Source organism: Cyprinodon tularosa, unplaced genomic scaffold, assembly GCF_016077235.1.
Source record: "Cyprinodon tularosa strain WSP-4 unplaced genomic scaffold, ASM1607723v1 ctg17, whole genome shotgun sequence".
NCBI lineage: Eukaryota > Metazoa > Chordata > Actinopteri > Cyprinodontiformes > Cyprinodontidae > Cyprinodon > Cyprinodon tularosa.
Window position 1 is genome coordinate 2,879,763 of NW_024038531.1, and position 8,896 is coordinate 2,888,658.

Here is an 8,896-nt window from a genome sequence, read left to right on the forward strand (position 1 = left end):
AATTGAACCGCATAATGTTGGGTATCCTTGGTTCTCTCAGTTAAACGCCTCAAACTCGTCCTGGTGCCTTTTTTTTATTTCTATTTTTTTACCTCCCGGTTAATTTAATAATAATGTTTAAAAACAATCCAGAAGTAAGACTTTTCTCTCCTCGATGTCCTTGCAGACACAACTTCTCCAGCTAATCGGCGTGTCTATCCAAAGAGAGCGCACCAACCACGCAACAAGCGCAGAGCAGTAAGGCAGGCTGGGCTCTAATGAAGGGGAGGAGCGCAGGGGCCCCGCGGAGCTCAAAACGAGCCAATCAGCGTCTGCGCTCCGCTGCGCGTGACGCAGAGGGGCTACCTGCTGCGTCTCAGCACCTGGTGCGGCTCAAGCACGACTCCGCAATAAAACAGAGACACGTCTGCAGTGAAGTTTCTGTCTGAGGTGAAAGAGTAGAAAATAATTGCAGCCGTTAGAATCAAAGGCATGAAATTAAATTTACTATTTCCAGCCGGTTTATTGGTTTAGATTTGAGTTATTATTTCTGAGTCAGAATGATCTAATTTACTAAAACATAATTAAACATATTAAATCCCAGAGTGAAGAATAAAGAGTTAAAAAGCTTATTTAAAAAAAAAGCATATATGTAACAACAAACAAAAACATATCTATTTAACTTTTATGATAATTTTATTCAAATTGTTTTTGGTCAAATCAGTTAAGCACTTGGACGTGATTCAATTTCAGCCATTTGCATTTTGTCATTCTATTTGTTTAACATAATGTTGCATTCCATAAATGCATTCAATGGGTTTTTAAAACTGACCATCAATTTTCTTTTTTCTTTGTTAAGACGTGATTAAGTATTTTTTTAAGTGATTAAACTGTACATTGAGTATATTTCTCCACTGTTAGATCAATAAAGTCAATCAATCAATCAATTAAGAAGACAATTAAACACATTTTCTACATTTTTAACAATTTCAGAAAAAATGTTTCCCTTTCATTATCATTAGTTTACTTTTACCATATTTGTAAGATATCTGTCCTCAGATTCATGTCTATTACTCAGTTTAATTTGATATTGATAACCATGCGTGGCATCAATTAAACATTCTTTGTTTCTTTGGATGATTTATCTAATATGTTTCTTACTTTACCTGAGATTCAAAGTTTATCCATGCTAGTTTAAATTGCTAAATTTTAATTTTTGTTATGTTCTCTGGTTAATTCCTAGTTACTGTTTCAGTCTTGGTTTTGTTTTCTTTTCTTTTCAGTATCCAGTTTTGCTTTACTCCTTGTTTTCTAGTTTAAAAGGTTCAATTCTTATTTTGTTGTGTTTTTCTGGTTATTTTCAGTTTTCTTGGTTTCTATTTGTTGCCCTCTTTTTTTCTCCTTTTTCCCTGGCTCTTTTCCTCTCTTGCTCTGTGCACACCTGCTACCAGTTTGCTCATTAGCCCTCTCTTTGTTTCTGTCTCCGATAAATACTCTTGCTGTTCAGTTCCTCTTTGCTGGGTCGTCGTCTAACCTCATCAGTCTTCCTCCTACTCGTCTCTCTGAGCCTCCCTCCTGGTTACACTTCTTCCCCTGATGACTCCTTGGTTTTTGACTTGTGTTTTCATCTTTGTTTCAGTACTCTTCATTAAATCTACTAAAATTCACCTCTGCTTTGGGTCAACCTTCCACAAACAAATCCTGACACTTACTTTAAAATGGCTGAGGTGACTCGGTTTCAAATCTTAATGTCAGGTGAATTCAAATTATTAGGCAATTGTAGACATTTATCCCAGACCTGGGTTCTGTTGCTTACTTAAATCCAGCCCTTTTAGTCTGGCTTTGTAAAGCAGCACTGAGGCTGCTTCGGTAGATCAAAGGTCTTTTAATGACTGCTGATGCAGGAAGATGATCTGTTTTGATCTAAGAACCACCATTGATGTTGTCTACCACTCCACAGGGTTAACATCTGAAGGCTCTAACTGGTATTTCAGGCTCTTCTGCATCAGGATGGAGTGCTTCTAATCTTTCCCTATTCTTTTTAAGCTGTGGTTCCACAAGGCTCACTTCTAGGCCTATTGTTATTTTTTTCCATTGGCTGGCATTATTCAGCATTTTTTTCTAATACTTGTCACCTCCATGCAGATGGCATCCAGTGTTATGTTTCTTTTAAACCTCACCAGCTGGATAGATTGCCACCTTCACCTGATGTTTATCTTGAACCAATTAGAGGCTCTCGAGCAATTTTCTGCAATTTCTAACCCAAATGAGTCAGAGAGTTTGCTAATGTCTTCATCTAGAATTAACGGTTTTGCTCAACAGTGATGTAAAGCTTAGTATCACACTTTAAATCTATTTCTTTATCCAGTTTCTTTTATTTAGGAAACTTTCATTTTTCTTTTTTTTACCAGACATGGACTCCATATCTGCAGAGGATAATTTGTCTCATTGCGTTTGGGGAACTGTAATGTTCTTCTTATCGGTCTGGACAGATTATCAATAATACATCTGCAAGCGATTCAGAATGAAGCAACCAGACCTCTTGCTAAATCTAGAATACATTTTCTCATTACCCCAGTCTAATACACTCTACATTGAATCCATTCGATTTCGGAATTTGGTTTGAAGAACCTCTTTACACCTGCAGGGCTCTAAAAGGATCTGGATCAGGCATCCCCACACTCGGTCCTTGAGGCCCACTGTCCTGCAGGTTTTAGAGGTCTCCTTGCTCCAGCACAGCTGATTTTAATTGAAAGCTGATTAACAGGCTTTTGGTCTAATGCAATAATTATAATCAGCTGTGCTAAAGCAGGGAAACCTCTAAAACCTGCAGGACAACGACTTTGGGGGTGCCTGATCTGGATTATTCGGGTCGGCTTTAAACCAGACACACTGCTGCCTGTAGTCTTTCCATCCAATGTTCAGATTCTTCTTACTTTTTGTAGTAGAAGGCTTAAAACTAAGAAGGAAAGAACGTCTCAGTCCTCTGCTCTTAAGTTTTGTTTTACTGGCTCTGTGAACATTTGAAAATATTTTAATAGTTTTTATTCCTACTCAGCTTTTAGGTAATTATTTATTCTTCTTTAAACTTGCTGTATATACAGTTTAAATTTAGAGTGATTTATGTTGTGACTTTGTGTCTGTGAGACGTTCTTAATAAGTACACCTTCCTTACCTAAATTCTTATAACTTGTGCTAATGTCACATGTTTGCCTCTAATAAATCAATTTGACTTCATTTTAAACAACAACAAAAAAAACGTTCTCAGCATTTTTTCATCAAATTAAACCATTGAAGGCACCAACAGAGCCTCTAACCTCCAATTGCATATATGGGGGGTCAGGTGTCATGCCAAAGGACACCATTACTCAGACTGATGGACTAGGGCTTTAAATCAGCAACCCATTGGTTCCTCAACCCCATATTTACTTTAGTTTTTGGCAGTTTGTCGGTAAATATGTTATGCATCGAAAATCTATTATGGAAAGTAGAAGTTAAGAACTATCAGAAGTCTCTCTTTTGGAAAGTTTCCATGACTTTGCATTAGTCTTTAGCTTAATTAGCAACATTACCTCTTGTCCTAAAATGTGACAGCAAGTAATTAATGAACAGAGCAATATATTTAGTTTAATTTGATTGTTTAGTTTGGATTTTTACCAACGCAAAAAAGATGCGCAAAGGATTTAGTCATGGAACATTTGCAAATTAGGTTGTCTTGTTGGAAAAATTCCCTTTCAAGGGGAAAACTAGATGAAATATTTTCACATGACTTTACTATGAGGATTTTTTTATTTGTCTTTTTTTTACAAACGCCACAATGCATCTCTTCTTATGCAATGGTGCATTTGTTTTGCTCCTTACACTGCAACTTTCCATCATATTTCATTAAAATGTTTGAAAAGAATCCTGCACCCATTTCAAATTAAAAGTTGCCAATATTATCATCAAACAATAAGCATTTCACACTGTATTGCCAAAAAAGATTTGAACTTTTATACATTTATACACCAACAACCTTTTTTTTTTTTAAATAATACAAGAAAGATCTGTAATTAATTTAAAGTGCAAGCAAGACAATATTTTCAACATTTTTTAACAGAAAATCTAAAAAACAAAACATTGTGGCATGCTTTTGATTTCATCCCCCTATAATCTATAATCCACTGCAGCACCATAGAGAAGCTGCAGTAATTAGAGAAACCAGATTTTATTTAATTTCAGTATATATCCAGGTAGAACATTTAAGCAGGATTCTGTTCTAAAGCAATATCTCTGTCTTTTAACGCATCAAACTGCACAATTTAATAAACAGAAAATCTGTGAGGACATTGCTGTCCACCTAAACAGATAGGTCAGCAAAGGATAGCGTTACATAAAGAGGCAGTAAATAAGGCCTTGGTAGTTTAGAAATGTGGATATCTGCAGCTGAGGCAGGAGAATCCTTTGGTAGGGAAACTATCATGAAGCCCTGTTTGCAGTTTGTCATAATCAAAACATACAGAATGTGTTTGGGTCAAAGGGGAATGAATATAAAAACCTGCAGTTCTGCACATCATGGTGAACACACCATCTTAAGGGTAAAACATAGTGGTAGAAGAGTCATGATGTGGGAGTTTTGTCAGCAGAGATGGAGAAATAGGAGGAAGTTGGATAAATGGGGTAAACATTAGACCTGGAATTATGATTTACTTTCTACTGTATTGAGCTCATTTAGCTTAAAGAAGACCATCCTAACAATACAGTGTCTGAATTTAAAACAAAGCACATAATGTGGTTTTAATGCGGTTAGTTTCAACCAGAGAAAAACCTGACATTTGCTAAAGTCCAGGTTTTGTTTGATAAGCTGTTTGTTTCATCATTTTTCTCTCTGCTACTTATCATTTTAATAAAATTAGACTTGCAGATGTTCTCTAAAACCTATTCAGTCCCACTCCTCTATGAATATTTTACAGTTTAAGAACTTTGCCCCAAGACTTTTAGAGAGTGATTAGTCCAACATCCTGCCACAGATTTAAGATTGAGCTCCATTTACAGAAAATAATCCCACTGAAGCATTTATTGCCTGTAAATACAACATTTTTTCGGTGAAAACAAAGAGTGAGTGAGCTAAATCCTGACGTGCAGAGAGGAGCAGTTGGTGGAATGATGATTCATCCGTTCTGTTGGGGCTTCTCCTCGTGCATCCAAGCTGGATCCACCATCTGTCCCCGCTGCCTGCCATGCCAGAGGCACTTTCCTGCCTTCTTTGCATGACACTGCATTATGCCAGAGCTGGAAAAACAGACCACAGTGACATGGGGAGAGTTATGCAATGCTTTGAAAAGTAATGGAAAAGAAGAAATAGAAAACAAATAATCTCAGTGTCTTACAGCTGCTTTTAGCAATAGCAGGAGTGATAGAAACATTCTAATGATTATTTTTCCTTTGGCAGAAAGCAAACATTAAAGAGGAAGAGTTATTTAATCTCTTGTGTTCGTCCTCCAGTCTTCTGCAGCAAAATGCCACAGAGCTCCTGATGCACTGCAGATCTTCCTGACTTTGCACAGGTGAGAGCGGCGGAGGTGGGCAGCTGTCAGCTACAACTCAGAGTGCTCTGCTGCTGCTCCAAGGTCCGTCTTCACATATTAGGCTTTGGTTGCCTGGTAACTGGAAAAATTATCATGATTTTCCCAACAAAGATGATAGATCATGTGTTTTCCAGCAGAAGGAGTGCGTCACATAGAGACCTTAGTCATGCTGCAGTCACATTTTTCAAGTTGAATCATAAATAAATAATTAAACAATTCTTTTAATTCTTTTGTCTTTTTTGGACATTGTAATAATATATTTGCTGTGTAGTTTGAGGTTATACTCAAAGCTGTAAACAAATGTTTTAATAAATAAACCATGCCTAAATAGGAAGAAAAAATATATATAATTGCTGCAACAAAGAGACCAAACTGATAAGTGTATTACTAGTTAAACAATCAGGAGTAGCACTAAGTAGATACAATAAATATTTTCTATTTTCATTAGACTTTTTAAGAATATAGAAATAAAGAGTAAATAATTGAAAATCCCTATTAAAAGAGGAAAATAAAAACAGAAAAAATCTAAAGTAAAAACAGACAAAATATTTCAGTCATGTAAATGTAATAATCAATGATAATATAATTAACTGATGATAACCAAAACCCATAAAAAGAATAAAAGGACATAAAAGGACAACGATTTGGGAAACATATAAATGAAGAAATGAATAAAGTCATATAAATAACTAAAGTTTTAAGGGAATACAAATGGAAAACAAATTAATCGATATGTCAGGTGAAAAAAGTAACCGATTCGCACTGGTTTATTAAAATTATTAAATATATCTAAAAACTTTTTCACGGAAAGAAGTTGCAAAGTTGCCATTAATAAATGGTGATACACCGCCCTCTTCTGGTAGGATGATTGTATTGCATTCCAGAAAATGAGAATCTCAGCATTTTACATAAAAAAGGCAAAAGGAGGATTATAGCATACTTTAAAAAAATCATAAATTGAATTTTGATATTGAACTGTCAACCGTCAAGTCTGGGAATAAAGTTGAGACTGAGAAAACAGAATGGTGTTTTAACAGATAAATAAATATATTGGTAAATTTCTGTTGAGCAACAACTTATCACATCGATAACCAAAAGTGCTGACCTGAGCAATCTGATTTAATATATAATGTGACTTTCTTCATTTTACTGAACAATTATGGATTTCTCTTCTTATAACCTCCCTGTCCATGTGGAGATCACGTTGAAATATTGAAAAAGGGTCCAAAAGTAAAATGAAATTAAACAATAAGAGAAAATTGGTCAAATAGAACAAATCAATAGAAAAATAAAAATAAAAAATAATTGGAAATTAGTTAATGGAAGAATGATTGAAAACCAATACAATTGATTGGCTAATTGAAGGATTTATTGATTAGATACATTTATGAAATTGATAAATTTATATAAATCTGGAAAGTTGGAAACAAAATAATAATGACACACAGAAGAAAGCATTAAAGCTAAAATTAACATAGAAATCAAATAAAGGTGTTGATAAAGGCAGAAATGAATACAGGAGTGATATTATAGCTTTCAACTGAGGTGATAAGGTATGTCAAATATGAGAAATCATAACCATATTTTCCACTACACCCATTTTGAATATATTTTCACCAATCCAATGAAGTCAGCATGCATGTGTGATTTACTTTGCTGCCCCCCTCTGGTGTATATGCGGAATTACATGGCATTTTGTCCGTAAGTGAAACATTTCTCTATTTCTGGAAGAAACAATCTGCTGAAAATAGCAATGAGTCAATGAGAAAAATGCGAATTTGGCATGCTTAAAACCTGATTTAAAGTAGCCTACTATGAAAGACTGTAAAAAATGTTTTAACCCCAAAAGGATCTGAGCAAATTATGTATAAAGTAATATAAGGCTATTTAGTCTAGAAATATAATGATCAAACTAAACTAGAGACAGAAAATAATGTTTAAATGCATCAAGTTAGTAGCCTCGTGAGACCATCCTGATCTCGCGAGCTTTCAAGGTTTCAAATCCATCTGGCGGAGTCAGGTTATCAAGTTAGTGCTGTACATTAGAAACATCTGCACAGACAATTACATGATGATCAAGATCATCAGTGAACTATTTCTTAATAAGTACTAATGCCATCAATAAACTATGTGTTATTTAATTTTTTTAGAGTATGCTGTAATATAAATTGGCTCCATGTTTTAAAAAAAAAAATCTTGTATATCACTGTACCTCCTAGATTCTTCTACCTTAGTATTCTGGAGCTGAGTAGATTAAACCAGTAGAGCACAAATAAGTCACAATAAGATGTCATAACTAATAAAACCATTAGGCTGCTACTGACTGCCTGCCCCGCTTTGCAGAGAGCATGCAGCAAAACGTGACCATATATAATATGGAAAACAACAAAAACTAAATAAGATAAATGAGCAATATAATCTAAGAATAAAATACATAATACATGGATAAATAAATATATTCATGTAAAATACAAAAATAAAGACATTTGAATAAAATATACATTATATTGGTAAATGAAATAAATTAAATCTAAAACAACAACAAAACCTAATATGCACATTGAAGTTACAAATAATTGCCTAATGTCAGATAAAAAGAGGAAAAACGTCAGAATTGGTGCTAAAATATTAATAAAATAAATCGTACATCAATAGTAAATCACAAAAAAAATTATTTAATCTGTGCGAATAATTAAATATTTAAATCTGGTGAATGAATGAACGAATGAACGATGAATGAAAGTTTCAAAGAAAGTTGAAAAAGGGGTGAAACACTGCCCCCCAACGGTGGAAATGATTATTACCACATCCTGCCGATGCAGCAATCTGTTTTGACTTGCATAATTCTAAAGCCATTTTGTTATATATGTGTGACGCATTTCTCTATTTTTGGGAATAAAAAAAATTATCAAATCTGTATACAGCAAGGAGGACCCAGTTTAAACCGACAGTGAGATAAAACATTTGCTGTGATTAAATAACAGCTGAGTAATGCAATTATAGAGGAATATTGTTCAGCAAAACACAAAAAAATGTTGAACTACTGATTTAATAGAGTCAAATAATGTATGCATGTAAACCAGAAGCATGACCTAATTAAACTGTAAACATCACGTAACACACGTAGGACCTCCTGTGCAGATCCAGTCCTTTTCTGACCGCTTGTTTCAATATTTATTTGCAGATCTTATTGTTTACCCTAACAATAACCATTAAGTCAATTTCTATAAACTTTTTGCGCTATAAATGTATGTATTTTTTTCTATTTATTTATAATCTATTTCTATTAAAGTTGTTTTAGATCCTGCTTCATTCATCTTTCCTTACCAGGTCTCAGTAACCTGGTAACA